This window comes from Pleurodeles waltl, chromosome 12 (assembly GCF_031143425.1).
Source record: "Pleurodeles waltl isolate 20211129_DDA chromosome 12, aPleWal1.hap1.20221129, whole genome shotgun sequence".
Lineage (NCBI taxonomy): Eukaryota > Metazoa > Chordata > Amphibia > Caudata > Salamandridae > Pleurodeles > Pleurodeles waltl.
Window position 1 is genome coordinate 505888350 of NC_090451.1, and position 19985 is coordinate 505908334.

Here is a 19985-nt window from a genome sequence, read left to right on the forward strand (position 1 = left end):
GGCTGGTGTTTCTTCACAACAAATTAGTCATACATCTGATAATCCCTCAAAAGGCAAATCCAGGAACAACGCTCTTCTCTCTCAGTGTTGCAAATAATGTCACACAACATTTTTTGTGAGGATTGGTAAAGCCAGTCTAGTTAGCCAACAGATGCAGCTTCTTTACTAAAAAGAAAGTACATGATTAATTTATAACACTTGAAAAAGGTAAACAATCGTTTTTCTAGTCTTTAGTAGAAAAGCTCCAACAATGTTGCAAAATTCAAGGTATTTAATTTTTACGTATTGAAAAAATATGTGGTCTAACAACATTAAAACTGTCGACCACTATGTTGTGAAACATCAAAAGAAGTAAGTAAGTGGAAACAAAGTGAAAATCTCAAGATCATCAGAGTAGGAACAATGCATCAAAATCACAAAAACATAAAGCAAAAGTGATTCAAATAAACACAATCCTTGAAATTATTCTGCAGCGATCTCATACTTTGAACCAAGGCAGGTTTTAAGGCTGGAGGGCCATCAATGCTGTGTGGATACAGGTCAATATCCATGGATCCCTTTATTTTGGTAGATGGAGTTTGTGTTATGCCAAAATGCCCCTTAAGGTCCAGCACTGATGACTTATCGGGCCAACTAATATGAAATTGTCTCACTACAAGAGAAGCAGCTGCATGCGGGTGAGGTTCTCCTCCAGGCACATCCTTGGACCTTGAGAAAAGAGAAGGTGAAGAATAAAATGTTGTGGTGTTATTGATGATCCTACTAAATAAACCAAAACTAAAGTTTATATCTAGCCATTAAGATGTGTCCTAACCAGACTCTCAAAATCACATGTGCAGCCATACTCAAATTGCTGGAATACTTGGTTAAATCAACTGCTGGAAAGGAAAACAGCCTTTACAATGAGGCTGTTACCACACAATGTTACCACACATTACCTTTACCATGCATCGATTTCAACACATTAGCCTTTACCACACATACCTTTACCACGCACAATTTTACAATGCATATGCCGCTACCACGAATGGCTTTACAATGAAAATGTAAGTATTTTGCAGATAAGTATGGAATGCATACATATATGCTGATCCTATGCTTAAAAATTTTGCTACGTTAACAGAAGAAGAAGAAGCTTTATTCGGTATAAAAAAATTCATCCATTACAGCACATAATCATCAAAACATTATAAGAATACCAATAAAAACCATGTATAATAAAAGCACCTATCGTAAAAACATGTACATATAAATATATATATATATAGAAAAGTAATAAAATAAAATAAAAATAAAATAAAATAAAAAAACTGAAGAAAAATAAATAAGATCATTCTAAACATTCTAAATTTTTGCGCCAAGTAGTAGCTCCCTTCAGAAATGATCCCAGGCCCTTCCATACCAGTACATCTGAGGCCATTTGCAGCCACATGAAAGCCGGACGGTATTGCACAAAACCCTAGGGCCTAAGGAGCGGTAGTAGGAATCGGGTTCTAAATGGAGCATAGAAGACACAGAACAGTGTAAAATGGATCAAAGTCTGATGGGATACCCCATCACAGGGGCAGGGTCTAATACATTTCTCCCCATACTGACCTAGGGGGAAACACAAATTACTTCTAATGATCCCCAAGCGAAAACGAGTTATGAGAGACCTTTCCCTCACATCCTTGATTTCTAAAAGATATTGCTCAGGACCCACCCACATCTTTAGCATAGTAAATTCCCTGATCGATTTTTTCCTTAGAGCCTCCCCCTCCCTCTTGGTCTCCTGGATTCTCTGATAGTTATCCTTAACCCATTTTTTATCGTAGCTAGTTAGGTCTTTGGGATAATCAAACAATTCAGGCCGCCCCAGGTCATGAGCCATCTTCCTTATGTGCGACAACCAGGGGATATGTTTTACATGGTCGCAGGCCAAACAATCCCTTAGGATATCCCTATTAAGAGAGGCATGTTCGTTACTCCAAACTGAAATCCATAACAAAAGGGGAGCCAGCTGGGTAGTGTCCTGTACATACTCAAGGTCCAGTTCCAGGTGGAGGCAAAATCCAGGAATATTTTGACCAACACCCAGAAGCCTTCTACAGAAACGATTTTCTTCCCCCATAAGGGCTCGGGTATCCCTAAACCCCCAAAGTGCTGAACCATACAGAAGGACAGGTAGGCATTTCCGCCTAAAGATTTCAAGCAGGGGTTTGATCGGTTTGCTACCTACCCTAGCCGCGAAGTCAAAGGTTGCACCAACTGTTGCATGAAAAAGCACAATCCTTCTGGCAATACAGGGTTTCCAAGACCCTTTCTCATCAAAGATGACCCCTAAGTATGGGAACTCGTGGACTCTGCTAATAACTTGATCCTCCACCCTTAGCTCCCCAACCCTGCTCATAGGTTTACCACACACCATAAAATGCGACTTCTTAAAATTGACCTCCATCCCCAGTGCTGACATAAAGATGACATAAGCTCTAACTAATTCTCAGAGACCATTCATCGTGCGGGCCATAAGGACTGCGTCATCCGCATACGTCAGCACAGGGATATCAATACCCTTCACCTTCGGGACATCCCTGCAGTATTCTAGGTTAACAGACATTTTTAAGGTGAGCAAATCTGGAGTGTCACTGGTGTTGTAGAGTGCTCCTTATTGGAGCTGCTCTCCACCTAAATTTGGGAACTACCCAGAGTTCTCGCTTGTATTTTGCATATATATATATATATATATATATATATTTAACCAAGAAGGGTGTTTTTAGGGTTTAGGCATATGTGGGTATGGGTGGAAAGTTTTTTTTAGGATTTGGGGTGGACAACTAACACGACAGTCAGTTCAGCTGCTGTCTTGAAAGTTTCGGGGTGATCTGTCAAGCGGGGGCTGAGAAAAAGGGGGGTCCCAAATCGAGTTTACCCCATGCATTTTCTCATAGGGTCTTTAGACATGACTACAGCCTGATCCGCTAAACAGAATTACACCAAATTTGGCAGGAAGCTACATATGGGTGCCCAGATTTGTAATTTTGTATAAATTTGATTAGAAGTTTTAGAGATATTTAAGGAAAAATAAATATAGATGTCTAGGGATGCAAAGGCTCTGTGGATCCCAGAGATTTTGTGCTGAGATCTGATTAGCTGCCAACACTTCAACCAGGAAGTGTCGGCAGCCATTTTGGAACTCAGTTTCGGCTTGGGTGGTTATAGGGGGCAGGCTGCAAGGCCTGGCCATAGACTGTGCGTATTGCGGGGTTGGTTGTGTTTATGGGGGTAGGCTGCGGGTCCTGGATGCAGGGCAGGCCCTGTGGCCAATCCCCACCACGTATGGGCAAAGGCCGTGCGTGGCACGGGTGTTGGGTGCTTATGGGGAGTTGACCGCAGTGCCATGGCAGGAGTTACATTTACCTTAGGGCACGAGTTATAGTTACTGCAAATAACTGTTAACTATGACTGCTGAATTCCTATGGTTTTGGACGTTTGAAATGTGAGCCTAACTATAACGCCCTTGCAACCTTTTCATATTTCGAGTGAAAATATAAGAAAAGTTTATAAGAGACAGATTGGATTATCAGCATGGTCGAGTATACACCTTAGCGAAAAAATATGATGGGCTGAGATCAAAGGAAAAATTGGAAGCATCAAAGATCCCATTGCTGAGTGAAAGTGACATCAACTCGGGATCCTGGGGCCAGTGCTGATGCAGCAACAGTGGAGAAAATGGATTTTCAGAGGGAACTCTGTTTTGTACACATGACCACACGACAGGTATGAAGGACTGGGCAACAGATGGACCACAGAAGAGGAAATGCAGGACGAGGAGGGGCAAGAGGAAGAGGCCAAGGAAGGAGCAGGGGATGACAAAAGCCGGTGCCACTCTGCAACAACCTTAGTTGTTAATGTATCATCGGTTATTTTAAATGAGAATCAACAAAGGTTACTCAATTTAGGACTCACCTTTTGCCCCACAGGATGTGCGGACTTTGTGGATACAAGAATCGAGCTTTACAAATACATTTGCAAACTTAAACTCCATAAATACCATCAAATGAAAAGTGTAAATGGAAGTGGAAAGAACCCTACGTCGGATAGATACTCATCCTTTAAGATATAGGACATTCCTGATCTGTTGGAAATCCGCGACCTGGCAATGGAAGGTAATATGAATGAAACACAATTGAACATTGAGAAAATAACACCACCTCCAGATGGAGTACGCAATGAAAAAGATGGCTCAATCACATTAACTGGTAATCTAAAAAATATTGGATTTAACTTGGATAATCAAGTATCAAGTGGGATGAAGCCAAAAAGCTAATTTTGTCCTCAATTGCCAGCTGGAAAACACATTGACTTATTTCAGGAATTGGTGGTTGAACAAATTAACAACCTCTGAAAGGAATGGCACAATGAGGAAGGAAAAAAAAACTTTTCGGCTAAGGACTAGAAAGACATCCTCAAGTTAAGGAACAACCCCTCTCTCATCATTAAGCCCTATGATAAAGGGGACAAAATCGTATAGATGGACTTAAGCTCATATCAATGGGAAGCAAGGAGACTGTTGAGCAATACCACACATTATAACCGTCTTCCTGAAAATCCAATTAAGTATATGGAAGAGGAATATCATATATAACTAAAAGCTTGGTTTTAATATGGGCTGTTAGATTGGGAGGAGTATCAATACCTAAACATTGAGCATGCAACCAGGACTAGAAGATTCACAAGAATAGAGAGGTCCCCCTGGTAGGCCAATAGTAAGGTCAATAGGGTCCCTGTTGTAGAACACATCTAGGTACATAGATATATTTTTACAAAAGTATGTTACAAATCTTCCATCATACCTAAAAGATTCTACTGATTGTTTGAAGAAATTGGATGGCATACCATGGAAAGATGAATACATCATGGTAACACTTGATGTCACATCACTGTATACCTCTATTGACCATGACCAGGGAATGCGGACCTGTGAATACTTTCTGAGAGATAGACCCATAGAGTTATTAGAACACACAAAAAATGTCAATGGATTTGCTCAGATACTGCCTTACCCATAATATACTTCTCTTCGAAAATAAATATTATCTACAGGAGCATCGTACAGCAATGGGAACCTCTTTCGCCCTCACCTACCCAAACTTGTTCTTGGGGTGGTGAGAGAAAGAGGCATCCTGGACTGAAGAGAATGAAAAATATAATCAGAGCATTGCTATGTCGGTATGATTTATTGATGACCTCTTTATTTTTTGGGAGGTAGATGAGATGGATCTGTGCTACTTTGTTGAGAGGTTAAATCAAAATGAGAATAGTCTACGATTCACAAGCTCATACAGTAGAACACGTTGTAAGTTCCTAGATGTTGAAATGTTGGTCCTTAATAACTAACTAGTGACCAAAATATATAGGAAACCAACTGCCACCAACACACTATCACATGCCAATAGTGGTCAAACGGATGCCCTGAAGTGGAGTATTGCATATGGTCAACTGTTGAGAACTAAGAGAGTTTGCTCCACTAATGATGAGTGAAATAGAGAAGCACTGGATATGATTAACAGATTCTTAAAGCAAGGATACCCTCTTAAGTGTGTAACGAAGAGTGGACATTAAATCAAGAGAGCAGTTATTATATCCACTAGAGGGAGGTTCGAATGAGCACAGAGGCAAATTGAAGAGATTGTTTCTCAAGTATGACTCAGTACAATCTGGTGTTAAGAAAATATTACACAGGAATTGGCATGTATTAAATAGAGATGACAATTTGAAAACAATAGTGCAAGCAGGACCACAGATAACCTTTAAGAAGTCCAGGTCTTTAGGGGATATTTTAACATCCATCTTCCTGGATATTGATAAGAGGGGTGGAAACCTTGGGTTTTCGTGGAGGCTGCTCCTGTAAAGCGTGCCAATAAGGCTTAGACTGTAAGAGTTATCAGACTTTTGAGGGGTGTACTATATTTATTCAGGAGAATATCCCCAGAACCACTGATCATGTGGTCTATGCTTTGAAATGTAGATGTGACAAATTGTGTGTAGGCAGCACCATCAAGAAGTTAAAGGTCAGGATCCTCCAACACATGAGAGCAATTGTGAACGACGATAGAAGCTACTACTTAGCAGTTCTCTTGGAAAAAGTACCATGCTCGATCCTTGAATACCCTTGGGTATTTTGATGTAAAATACATCAGGCTACATCCAAGGGGAGGCAACAGGGAGAACACCTTATGAAGGGAGAAATCCAGGCTAATACTATTGTTGGGAACTGAAGTCCTGTATGGGCATAACTTGGATGCCGAAATACATGTGCATTTGCGATAAAACACACATACACTCTAGCACTTTTTTTGCTCTATTTGCATTGTCCAAGCCATTCCACTGTGGGAATTATTGAAAAAACTTTTTCTGGAAACTGTATTGTTGAACTTAGTTCTCTTAGACTAATTATTTCACTTAAATATGTCTGACTATCAACATTGTGTTGTTAATTTTGTACCGTCTAGACCACTCTGGCGTTGGTGTACCTGATCCTCAGCAGTTTATTGCTAATTTTGTACCACCTAGGCCATTTAGGCATTGATGTATTCAATCCACTGCACTTTATTGCATGATTTGCACTCTTTTGTGTAATTTGCACTGTTATTGACTACCAAGCACTGATTCACTTGACCTTGTGCACTTTATTGCATAATTTGCACTGTCTCAATAATAATTATTTGTATACTGATACACTCAATCTTGGTAATTTTACTGCATGATCTGCACTATTTCGGTTGTTTTAATGTTGATGTACCTGCTTTTCCATATTTTATGTCCTGATTACACTCTCTGGAGCACTTTTGTGCACATATATATTTATGTTTGCCCGGGGAGGTGGCAGCATGTTCCTTGGAGGTGGCGATCCCTGGGGTTGTGGGTGGGACTGTGCGTCCCAGCATATAATTCAATATTAGCCTCAGGGAGGTGGTGGTTCCTGGCCTGCTGGGAGGCGTGACCCCTGTATGAAATTAAATGTTTGCCCCGGGGAGGATGCGGTCCCTGGGGCTTCAGTAATCTTCAGGAATGGGGCCCCATACACCCCTCTCCTTTATTTCAAGTGAAGTGTTGGCAGCCAATCAGACCTCAGCACGAGATCGGGAGGGTTCACGGAGCCTTTGTGTCCATATATATACAAATTTGATTTTTTTTTTACTATCTCAAATGGATTTACCCCAATTACCAACATGGGCATTTCCTGCCAGATATGATGTAATTCCCTCCAGGGGTTTGAGCACTGTATTAAACCTTTTTGGGAGGAGGCCACGTGGCTTCCCTCGTCAGGGCTGATCTTGGCCCCAGGGACCCCATCCCCCAGGACCCGGTCTAAGTATTAAATTTTTTTTAGGAGAGGGGGCTGTGTGGCCCCCTGCCCCAGGTTCGATCTCGGCCCCGGGTACCTCATTTCCTGGGGATCGGCCATGTGACCTGGGTGCCCCCCATGTCACTCAGTCACAATGTGGGAGACTGTGGTGTGAGCCTGAAGGCCGCTGTAGCACTTTATTGCTCTATTTGCATTGTCCAAGCCATTCCACTGTAGGACTTATTGAAACAACTTTTTCTGGAAACTGTATTGTTGGACTTAGTTCTCATAGACTACTTATTTCACTTAAGTATGTCTGAGTATCAACATTATATTGTTAATTTTGCACCGTCGAGACAACTCTGGCGTTGATGTACCTGATCCTCAGCACTTTATTGCTAATTTTGCACCACCTAGGACATTTAGGCATTGATGTATCCAATCCGCTGCACTTTATTGCATGAATTGCAGTCTTTTGTGTGATTTGCAGTGTTATGGACTACCAAGCACTGATGCACTTACCTTGTGCACTTTATTGCGTAATTTGCACTGTCTCAATAATAATTATTTTTTATACTGATGACATCCTATGGCATTGATAGGGAATTGCATGTAGTACTTGCATATATATGAATGTATTAGCCCATTAGCACTTTAGTTTTCTCCATTGACATTGGCATCCTTATCTTGTTGTTCATTGGGATCTGTATTGGCATTCAATGCTTTTAGAAAATTATTGCTTTTATCAAATAGGCATCATTTGTAATGACGGAGGGTGCAATATTTGCTTACCCAGTGAACAAAAAGAATATAATGAATGTTAATGAATAGAAACGACAACGGTATCAATGGCAATGAAAGATTAGATAACTTCTTGTTACTATGTATTATTATTAGGAGTAAAAATGGCAGACGTGGTGACGGGATTTTGGTTGAAGATTACGGCTCTAGTGTTCTGGGCCAGGGAAATGAATGAAGGACTTTATAAAGGAAGTCTATCGAGAGCGCGTGCAAGGCCCTGTTGAAGGCGTAGCCGAAACATGTAGGCCGTTATATATGCATTCACTTAAAACACCAAAGGTTACAGGGACGTTATAATTACATTCTAAATTTACTCGCACAAAACCAGAGAAATTCAGCAGTTATAGTTACAGTTATTTCAAGTGACTATAATTTTCGGCCTAGGGTAACTAAATCTTGCACCCCTCCAATAACTGAGGGGTCAGGGTGTCCCTACCTTGGCCCCTTTACTTTGTTTTTACTTTTCTTCTGGAACTCAGCTTCAACCTAGTCCCAAGATGGCTGCTAACACTTCCTGCTTAAAGTGTTGGCAGCCAATCAGATATCTGCAGAGGAACAGTCGAATCCACGGGAATACTCGTCCCTATATCTCTATATTTTTTAAACTCTAGTTTCTCCAAAAGTTCTAAACTGATTTACACCAAATCACAGAAAGCGTGCTTTCTGGACCAAGATCTAGTTTTCTACCAAATTTGGTGCAATTCCGTTCAGCTGTTCATGTTGTACTCGTGTTCAATATTTTGAAAAATCGTATTGACATAGAATGGGGAAAAACTGTTCTGGGCCCCTCTTCTTCTCAGCCCTCACTTGACAGATTACCTGGAACCTCTCTAGAAAGCAGCTTAACTGAACAAAGTATAAGTTTTGAAAATTGTGTGAAGATTAGTCCAGCGGCACCAAAGTTATTGGCAAAAAAAAAACGCTCAGTCTTTGGTAAAAAAAAAAGTCCTAACTATAACTACCTAGTGACGACCGCCACTAGGTCATATATATATATATATATATATATATATATTGATTCCAATGCGGTTGTTCAAGATGACGCTCTCCACAGCTGGTGCATGTGCTGGAGGGTAGACCGAGCCTTCGAAATAAAAAATTTCAACAAAAAAGTCTCACCGCACTCCGTGAACGTAGTAGTTCCTTTATTCATCTAAATGTGCAAACAACCAAAGTGTTTCGACCACAGCGGTCTTTGTCACAGTTAGTGAGTCCTTTCACTCTATTGCCTTTTATGCTCAAAGTCACAACATCCCTTAAGAGGGATTATGAGACATGTAATATATCAATAAAAGGCAATGGGAATTAAAACAAATAATATAAAAAATGTTCTCCAAACATCTTTTTGGAATGGTCAAATTCATCGTTGTAACAGCTAATTACAATTTAAGATTGTGTACCTCTGAAATCATAGCATGCCAATGACCTTATATAATAATCTATATCTCTTAGTGTATCTCTTCTAAGTTAATCATGATTTTCTAGGTATGATACCCACTATGAACTTATATATATTTATACCATAAATATCCTACTATAGGTATAGTACCCTCTCCAGTCTCCTAAATTGACATGTCTGATCTTACACGACCATGCATTGAACATTATGCATCATTTCAAGAAAGGTTACATTTAGATTATAAATGCACATGAAGCTCCTCGTCATTATTCAAACCTAGGGGGGCCTTAGTTCTTAACTGAATAATATATCTAGACTCTAGCTGCTGTAATTTTTTTGTTCTATCCCCTCCTCTCGCATGCTCTGGAATATGATCTATCCCATAATATCTCAATGTTCTCCAACTATTCATCTCATGTGTTCTCAAATGGTTAGCCACTGCATAAGTCAAATCTTTGGTGCATTATTGCTCTTATATGCTCCAGAATTCTCTTTTTCAGCATGCAAATAGTACTGCCAATATATTTTAACCCACAATGTCATTCAATCACTATATACTGCATACTTAGTATCACATGTTATCCTATGTTTAATGTGAATTTCAGTGTGATTATGCATCAGAAATATCTTTGTGGATCTTCCAATTTTGCAAGCTTTACATCTATTGCATTTTATAAATCCTATTTGCTGTTCGACTAGCCAATTACTTCCAGATTTTTATGAAAATGGTTCTTCGCCAAGATATCCCCAATAGAAGATGCCTTACAATATGTTATTGAGGGTACGGATCCCACTTTGGGACCTAGTTCCAAATCTTTGGAGATCACATTCCAATGTTTGCGTAAAATATTCTTGATTTTTCCATTTTCTTTACTATAATTCATTATCACCTTCAAATGATTTCCTTCATCTGTCCTTCCATTTTTGGATGTTCTTGAAAACAACACATCATTACGACTAATTGTCCTCATTATCTCCAAATTTTTATTCAGGATACCTTGTCCATATCCTCTCATTTTAAATCTTTGAATTGTGCCCTTAAATGTAATTTGTGCTTCTTCATCATTTGAGCAATTTCTCCACATTCTTATTAGTTCCCCATATGGTATACTGTTCAATAATGGCTTAGGATGGAGAGTTCTCTCCATGTAATATACTATTTGTTTATGTTTTTTTACGCTATAGCGTTGTTTCTCTTCGGCCATCTTTAATATAATTTGCCAAGTCCAAAAATTTATTCTGTTTTGACTTGTTTCACATGTAAATTGTAATCCAACAGTGTTTGAATTTAAAAATATGTCATACATTCTTTCTGCGACCCATGCCAATAATGAATAAATGTTTGCTGAATCTCATCCATAATCTCTACATACATTTCATTGGTTATACCCCATGCTATTACCCTTTCCCACCAAACTATTACTAGATTGGCATAATTGGGAGATGGAGAAATTCCCATTGCTGTTCCGCATATTTGGTGGAAGATTTCCTGATTGAACATAAAGACATTATTTTTAAGGCATAGCTCATTCATGGAGAGTAGCATCTCAGTGTGTTCCAACTCTCTAATACTTCTTTGTCTTAAGAAGTATTCACAAGCCTTTAACCCTATTTCGTGCTTTATTGATGTGTATAAAGATACCACATCAATTGTTACTAAAAGATACTCATCACTCAATTGATGTTTGATAAAATTCTCAATAAATCTCCTGAGTCTTTAATACAGGAACTTAATTTCATTAGAATAGGTGCCAGATAATAATACACATAATCAGATATTCTCTCATAAAGTGAATCACATGCAGATACAATTGATCTTCCTGGAGGGTTGATCAACGACTTATGAATCTTGGGGAGGAAGTCTATTGTAGGAAATATTGGATTGTCTTTCCTTAAGAATTGATATTCATTGTCATTAAATAACAATTGGTGATGCCAATTTTTTATTTTTAGATTTATGTGATAAATCATCTGATTAATTGGGTTATGATTGAGTTTTTTATAGTTACTGTCATTATTTAGTTGTCTATATGCTTCCTTAATACAGTCCCGTGTTTTAAGAATTATAATATTACCTCCCTTTTCTGCTGGTTTTATTATGATATTATCATTTTTTGCTAAATCTTTTAGTGCCAGACATTCTTTTAAAGTTAAGTTCTCTCGTATTCCATGATGTATAGACTTTTTAAATTTTTCCAAATCTCCTAATACGAGTTCCCAAAAGGTATCAATCTAATTTCCTGGTGACAGGATTGGACAACATTTTACCTTCTCCTTAAATTTATTAAATTTGTGTTGGTTAGTATCAATATCTAATTTTTCCAAAAACTTCCATTTCCGTAAACTTATCATCTTGCAGGTCAGGATGTAAATTAAAGATAGTTTAGTTTTCAAATCTGAAATTTGATCAACGCACAGTTCCTTATTTTCAGGTCCATTATGCACCTACACTTTAATTAGTCTCTGATTCATGTGGCCGTGTTCATAGAATTTAATTAATTTTAATTTCCTAATGCATTTATAGATATCAATACGTGCATCAACATAATTGAAATGGACTTCTGGGCAAAAAGAAAGGCCTTTGTTTAACACCCGTTGTTTTACTGTTGTTAGTTCATGATCAGATAAATTAACCACAAGATTTGATTTCTCTAGTGTTTTTTCTGACTCCTGAGAAGATATTGTCTTCTTTCTTTCTCTTTTCGCTCTTCTGGGTTTTCTCTTTCTTTTACCACTCGGTCCAAGTTTTGCGTTCGTCCTTGACCGCTGCTCCTTCCTCTTCCTCTTCTTCTCGACAATTGTTGATCTAAATATAGTACTTAAATTTCCTTTAAAAAAGTGGTCACTGTCATGCCATCGTCGTGTCTGGAAGGCACCTCCCTTTCGCTTAAGTCAACATTAGATTCACTTATAGGATCCACAAGATCCAAGCATTGATTTAAATCATTCCACTTTCGATTCTGTTTTAAATTTTTTAATCTCTTTGTAAAAATCAATGTTCTTCTCTGTTTATAATCTTTTTCATCTTTCATAAATGTACTTTTTTTACGTTCTTGCACAGTATCTTCATATTTATCGAGGCGACTCTCCATATTTTTTCTTATCACTGTCTGTTCACTTTTATCTTCATGGTTTTGTTATTTCTCTTCAATTTCTACAATCTTACCATGAGTTTATTATTTTAACCCCATTCTTTGAATAATTCAGATTTCACACCTGAGTATGTTGGTATCATAAAAATAGGTAAGAGTCTTGGTATTCTGTTGACTTCAATATATTTTTTCAATGAAATTACTACATAACTTTTATTAATCTCTTTTTTATACAATCTCTCTAACTGAATAAAATAATTTTTGAGTGAAACGCCTCTATATTCGTTCTCCCGATGTGTCTGAATGTGAGTTTCAAATTCCTCATATGTCTTGGCAAAGACCGTTGTTGCTGTCATTAATCATTTAGCCTTTCTCGCTTCCATTCTTAAAGATACAAGTTCCAAAGTCAATAAAAGTTTACCTGCAGATAGTAATGTCACTGTCTATATCTGGAAAATTGTTCACAGTCCGTAATTTAGGTTTTAAACCATTTACAAATCTTCAGGCCACCTAGGCAAATATGAAAAGGAATCCAATTTCTCCATGTGGACTTACCACCTGCACAGTTATCACTCCGCAGGGATTCTCCGATAGCGTCCTGTGACGCTAAACAGGGAACTACGTGTTCTCCTTCTCGTTCTCCTTTTCCAAATGCCGGGAGCAGTCATCAATCCATAGCGATTCCAATGTGATCATTCAAGATGACGCAGTCCATAGCTGGTGCATGTGCTGGAGGGTAGACCGATCCCTCGAATTAACAATTTTCAACAAAAAAGTTGCACCGCACTCCGTGAACGTAGTAGTTCCTTTATTCATCTAAATGTGCAAACAACCAACGCGTTTTGACCAGAGCAGACTTTCTTTGTCACGGTTAGTGAGTCCTTTTACTTTATTGCCTTTTATACATAAATCTAAAAATAAAAAATTGGCATCAACAATTGTTACTTAATGACAATGAATATCAATTCTTAAGGAAAGAGAATCCAACAATTCCTACAATATACTTCCTCCCAAAGATGTATAAGTCATTGATCAACCCTCCAGGAAGATCAATTGTATCGGCATGTGATTCACTTTATGAGAGAATATCTGATTGTGTGGATTATTATCTGGCACCTATTGTAAAGACATTTAGGGCCAGATGTAGCAAACTTTTGCGAGTCGCAAATGGCCCGAATCGCTATTTGAGACTATGCAAAATCGGAAATGGGATTCAAAAACCCCATTTCCGACTTGCAAAAAGCGATGCGAGCCGTTTGCGACTCGCAAAATTTGCGACCCCATTTTGCGACCCGCAATTAGCAAGTCGCAATTTGCGAGTCGCAAAGCTTATGCAATTGCAACTCACAAATTGCGACTAGTCGCAAAAAGCCCATTTTGCACTTGCAATTTACCACTAACTCAGAGCAGGTGGTAACCATAACCAAAGTATAAAAGGAGACCCAGAAAGCATCTGGGTTACTCAAGATGGCGGAGATATACCTGATAGCAGTGAGGAGGAGAGTCCACGCCGCACAGCAGAGGAGGAGGAGGGGCCACAGACAGGAGAAGATATATAGAACAAAGCAGACTCTTTTTCAGCAAACTGAGGAAGAGATATACGATAAATATTGCCTTAGCAGCGCAGCCATACTAGAATTAATTGATTTACTAAAACCACAGCTAGAACACCAGACTCTGCGTGGCTGCGCCATCCCTACGCATGTGCAAGTGCTATGCTCACTGCACCTCTTGGCCTCAGGGAGCTATCAGGGGGTCATTGCTGTGGCAGGTGGGGTATCCCAAAGTGCAGTGTCAAGGTTCCTCAGGGCCTTCCTAGATGCCTTAGTCACACACATGTCTCACTTCATATACCTACCAAGGAATGAGGCAGAAATAAACAGCACCAAGCTGGACTTTTACAGGATTGCAAACTTTCCCCATGTCATAGGATGTGTAGATGGGACACATATTCAAATATGCCCCCCTGGAAACCTGGAACATCTTTTCCGCAATAGAAAGTGTACCCACTCACTGAATATTCAGATTGTTTGTGACGCCCATTATGTCATCACTGACATTGTAGCTAAGTTTCCAGGCAGTACCCATGACTCATACATTTTTAGGCATAGTGGGATACATCAACCCCTGGAACGTGGGGAATTTGTAGACGGATACCTCCTAGGTAGAGCTACAGACACCTTGCAGACATACACACAGGTCACTGTGCACACCAACCAGGACTTCCTAACAGTGTACTTTTTGTGCCCAAGAGGTGACAGTGCATATGCTCTAAGGCCATGGATCATGACGCCGTTTTTAACACCCAGCAATGAATGTGAGAGGCGATACAACAATGCACATAACAGGACCAGGAACCTTATTGAGCGCACCTTTGGACTCCTGAAAGCAAGATTCCGATGCCTCCACCGCAGTGGAGGTGCCCTCCAGTATACCCCCATTACAGCATTCAAAATTGTGGTCGCATGCGCCATCCTCCACAACATAGCCACCCGACGTGGGCTACCTCTCACCCCTGCAGACCCAGATCCTGATGATGAAGAGCAAGAGCAACCACATCGCCATCATGGGGATCGGAGTATAGCTAATCAAGGCAGACTGAGACGGGAACACATCGCAAGCCAATACTTTGGAAGGTACGTGTCAACCCCAACCATACTCACCTATTGACCAAAAACACCATTTGTTAAGTGGAACAAAAAAACTATTTAATTAGTGCAGAAATAGAACTATATACAAGTAATGAATGTTCATGGGCATGAAAATGCAAACCAGGCATGTGGCACATTGACGTCATGTGCCACTTCAACAGGACCAGGGTAATCTCTATGTCCTTCTGCTCCTCCTGTCAGCCTGGCTGGTCCCTGGTGCTTCTGCTGTGCTCTGCCTGGTACTCCTGAGCACCCTATTGTCAGTGGCAGAGACACTGCTCACTGTAGAGCCCTCCTCACTGTCCTGGGGTGTTTCCCCTGTGCCCCTGGACAGATGCCGTGCCTCCATTAGGTCTATGACGTGGGTGAGACGTCCCAGGCCCCTAGCCACATCCCCTGCGAAATGGCCCATTTCGACCTGGAGGCCAACTGTCCTCCTCGACAGGCCTGTGGTGTTCATCGCCAGCCTGCCGATGGATGTGGCCATCCTGTCTAGTCTGTGCAGTAGCTGACGGTCCCCGCGCCGCCCACCCTTGGCCTGGGCCAGTAGTCCTGCCGCCAGTTCCCTCATGGCTAGGGCAAGGTCCCCAGTGTTTGTCACTATCATGTCCATCCTGGAGTTCAGTTGCTGCATGCTGGCCTCGTTAGTGCGCACAAAGCGGTGCAGCACACCACTAATCCTCCCTAAAATGTTATTTTGTAGGCGCTGACCACACAGCAGCTGTGCTTCACTGGTGCTGGGAGGTTGTTGGCCGGATGCAGACTGCAGCCCTGATGTCCTGGACCTGCGTCGCCTGCGCAGCGGTTGCTGCCCTGTGTGTTCCACTGTCTCACTCCTGCCTGTTGCTGGCGCAGCCTCTTGGGACACAGTTGCAGCAGGTGTGGATACGCAGGGATGATGTTGGCCGTGCAGGTGGGAGTGCTGGCGGGTCCTGAGGTGTCCTCATGGGGCTGGCTGATTTGAGTTGTGGTGGTGTCTTGTGGGAGACCTGTGGGACATGGGGAACAGACTGTCAGTGTCTACTATCTGTTGCACACTTCCTAATAAACAATTGCCTATGAACTGCCTACTTGACTACATTTCCCATAATGCATCATTCTGGTGTTTGCTACCCTGAAATGGAGCTATCTTGGTTGAGCATGCCCCTGTGTACATGGTGAGTGGGGGTATGGCATTGATAGGGGTACAGGCATGTCACATGGTACTCACCGGTTGATGTGCTGGGCTCTGAGGTGTCCAGGTCCCCAAATCCTGATACTGCCTCCTGCTCCAGGGTTTCCTCCACCCTTTCTTCCAGGGGTGTGGGTGGTGGCACTGACGATGGTCCCCCTCCTGTGCCTCTCATCTCCCGGAGCCTTTCAGCCACCCTCTCCTTGGTCCGGGAGCAGAGGTCATACCACCTTTTTTTGATGTCATCAATAATCCTGTGGCTCACCCCCAGGGAATTGATTTTGTGCTGGATGTCCTGCCACAGGAGTCTCTTGGTGGCTTCTGGCACATTTAGGGCTGCCTTCCCAAATAATTTGTCATAGTGCTGACAGCATTCGTCTGTCAGCACCTCCAGCTCCCTCTCTGAGAACTTCAGTTTTCTCTTCCTTGGAGTTCCTTCCATGGCAGCTGCTGTTTCTCCTGTGTGCAGTTCAGCAGTTATAAAAGGGTGTGGTCCTCCCTCCTCCCAGGTGTATTAGTAAACTTCCTGGCTGTGATGTCATCATCATGTGCCAGGAAGTGTTTCCAGAGTGTTCTGGAGTGGTTTCTGGAGTGTTCTGCAGCACCTGTAATCAATTTACATGCAACTCGCAATTTGTGACACCCATTCGCAAATTGCGAGTTCGTTTTTTGCACGGTCGCAAAAAGCGACCTCGCAATCGGCGGACTCGCACACTGCGTTGCGACTCCGGGTGCGAGTCGCTATTTCAGCACTGTTTTTTTTACCTGCATTTCGATTTGCGACTCGCTTTTTGCGAGTCGCACCAACTCGCAAATTGCGAGTCGCAAATTTTTTGTTTGCTACATCTGGCCCTTAGTTCCTATATTAAAGACTCAGGAGATTTATTGAGAATGTTATCAAACATCAGTTGGAGTGATGAGTATCTTTTAGTAACAATTGATGTGGTATCTTTATAAACATCAATAAAGAACGAAAGAGGGTTAAAGGCTTGTGAATACTTCTTAAGACAAAGAAGTGCTGGAGAATTGGAACACACTAAGATGCTACTCTCCATGAATGAGTTATGCCTTAAAAATAATATCTTTATGTTCAATCAGGAAATCTTCCACAAAATACGCGGAACAGCAATGGGCATTTCTCTATCTCCCAATGACACCAATCTAGTAATGGGTTGGTGGGAAAGTGAAATAGCATGGGGTATGACCAATGAAATTTATGTAGAGAAAATTGCATTATGGGTGAGATTCATCGACGATTTGTTCATTATTTGGTGTGGGTCACAGAAAGAAAATATGACATATTTTTAAATTCTAAATTCTAACAATGTTGGATTACAATTTACATGTGAAACAAGTCAATACTGAATACATTTTTGGGACTTGACAATTTGTATTAAAGATGGCAGAATAGAAACAACGCTATAGTGTAAAGAAACGTCAACAAATACAATATTACATGGAGAGAGCTTCCATTCTAAGCCATTGTTGAACAGTATACCATATGGGGAACTAATAAAAAGGCCAAGAAATTGCTCAAATGATGAAGAAGCACAAATTGAATTTAAGGACACAATAGAAAGATTTAAAATGAGAGGTTATGGACAAGGTATCCTGCACAAAAAGTTGGAGAAAATGAGGACTATTAGTCGTACTGATGTGTTGTTTTCAAGAAGATCCAAAAAAGGAAGGACAGATGAAGAAAATCATTTGAGGGTGATAATGAATTATAGTAAAGAAAGTGGAAAAATCAAAATTATTTTACGCAAACATTGGAATGTGATATCCAAAGATTTGGATCTAGGTCCCAACGTGGGATCCGTACCCTCAATAACATATCATAAGGCATCTTCTATTCGGGATATCTTGACGAAGAGCCATTTTTCACAAAAATCAGGGAATGATTGTCTTGTCGAACAGCAAAAAGGATTTATAAAATGCAATAGTTGTAAAGCTTGCAAAATTGGAAGATCCACAAAGACATTTCTGATGCATAATAATACTGAAATTCACATTAAGCATAGGATAACTTGTGATACTAAGTATATAGTATTTGTGATTGAATGGCACTGTGGGTTAAAATATATTGGCAGTACTATTTGCATGCTGAAAAAAAGAATTCTGGAGCACATAAGAGCAATAATGCACAATGATTTGACTTATGCAGTGGCTAAGCATCTAAGAACACATGAGATGAATAGTTGGAGAACATGGACATATTATTGGATAGATCATATTCCAGAGCATGAGAAAGGAGGGGATAGAACAAAACAAATTATGACGGCTAAAGTCTAGATATATTATTGAGTTAAGAACTAAGCCCCCCCCCCAGGTTTGAATATTGACGAGGAGCTTTATGTGCATTTATAATCTAAATATAACCTTTCTTGAAATGATGCATAATATTCAATGCATAGTCGTGTAAGATCAGACGTCAATTTAGGAGGAGATTGGAGAGGGTACTATACCTATCTTAGGATATTTAGGGTATATATATATATAAGTTCATAGTGGGTATCATAACTAGAAAATCATGATTAACTTAGAAGATATACACTAAGAGATATAGATTATTAAAGAATATACTCAAATTCAGGTCCTTAGAGGCAATCAGGACATGCTGTCCCAGATGAATTTATTTTTGTTCAAGAAAGGAAGTGGCGGGGTGTTAGTTTTTAGTTTACCCAGGATCTCTATAGCCTGCATTAGAATAGAAAGATGAATATCAGGAGACAGGCTGATAGTACTTAACCATTCAAACTTCTATCTTTGAATGGTAGAGACTTTACTTCCCTAATAATAGCGTCAGAGTGTAGAGATACCTAAACACTATATACTGCAAAAAAATCATTTACTTAGAGCTGACTTTTTCCTAAAGAAACAGAAGCTGTGACCCCTTTAATTTTGGACAGTGGCCAAAAACAAATGCTGCATAGGCGCAACGTGGGGGCTAACCTACCAAAGGGATGGTACATTGTGATGAATATAGACATTCAGGGTGAAGGTTACACATTTATAAATATGTACACTCATAACTCACACCTCCAAAACATTCCGACCAAAATTATTAAGGAACATGCTGGTCAGGCGAGTTCTGGCCTCATCATGAGGAGGCCCTGAACGGAGTATGGGACCAGGTCCTAGATAGACCGGCTCAAGCCTCAGAAGACACTAGAGCGATGTCTAAATTGGTGGAAATTCTGATCTCTGATCAGAGGATGACAGACTTAGTCCACAGGCCATATAACGGAATAGATAACATTTTCATCTTGTGGGCACTATTGGGCAGGTTACATAAGGTACATACAACCAGCAGGGCCATTTCTGATCATTCACAAATTGAGCTGGAGTTGAGGGGGGAACCACATAGTGCTTGGGAAATGGAGGATGCAGGTACGGTTACTCAGGGATAGATAAACATGGAGGAGCGTCATCAGAAGGTGAACAACTGTTTTGTGGGAAACAACCCCCAACAGACAAATAATGATACACATAAGGATGCCTTCAAAGTGAGACTAAGGGGAACAGCATCATTCTTGACCACTAG

The 19985-nt window shown here is 40.4% G+C and overlaps 1 long non-coding RNA gene across 1 annotated transcript in view; it reads right to left on the reverse strand.

The window, feature by feature from the left end:
* Nucleotides 1-253: 253 nt before the first annotated feature.
* Nucleotides 254-19985, reverse strand: part of LOC138267972 (uncharacterized) — a 169839-nt gene continuing 150107 nt past the window's right edge. The window contains exon 3 of the long non-coding RNA XR_011199897.1: nt 254-708. This is a non-coding gene — a long non-coding RNA (uncharacterized lncRNA). The remainder of the gene's footprint in view (nt 709-19985) is intronic.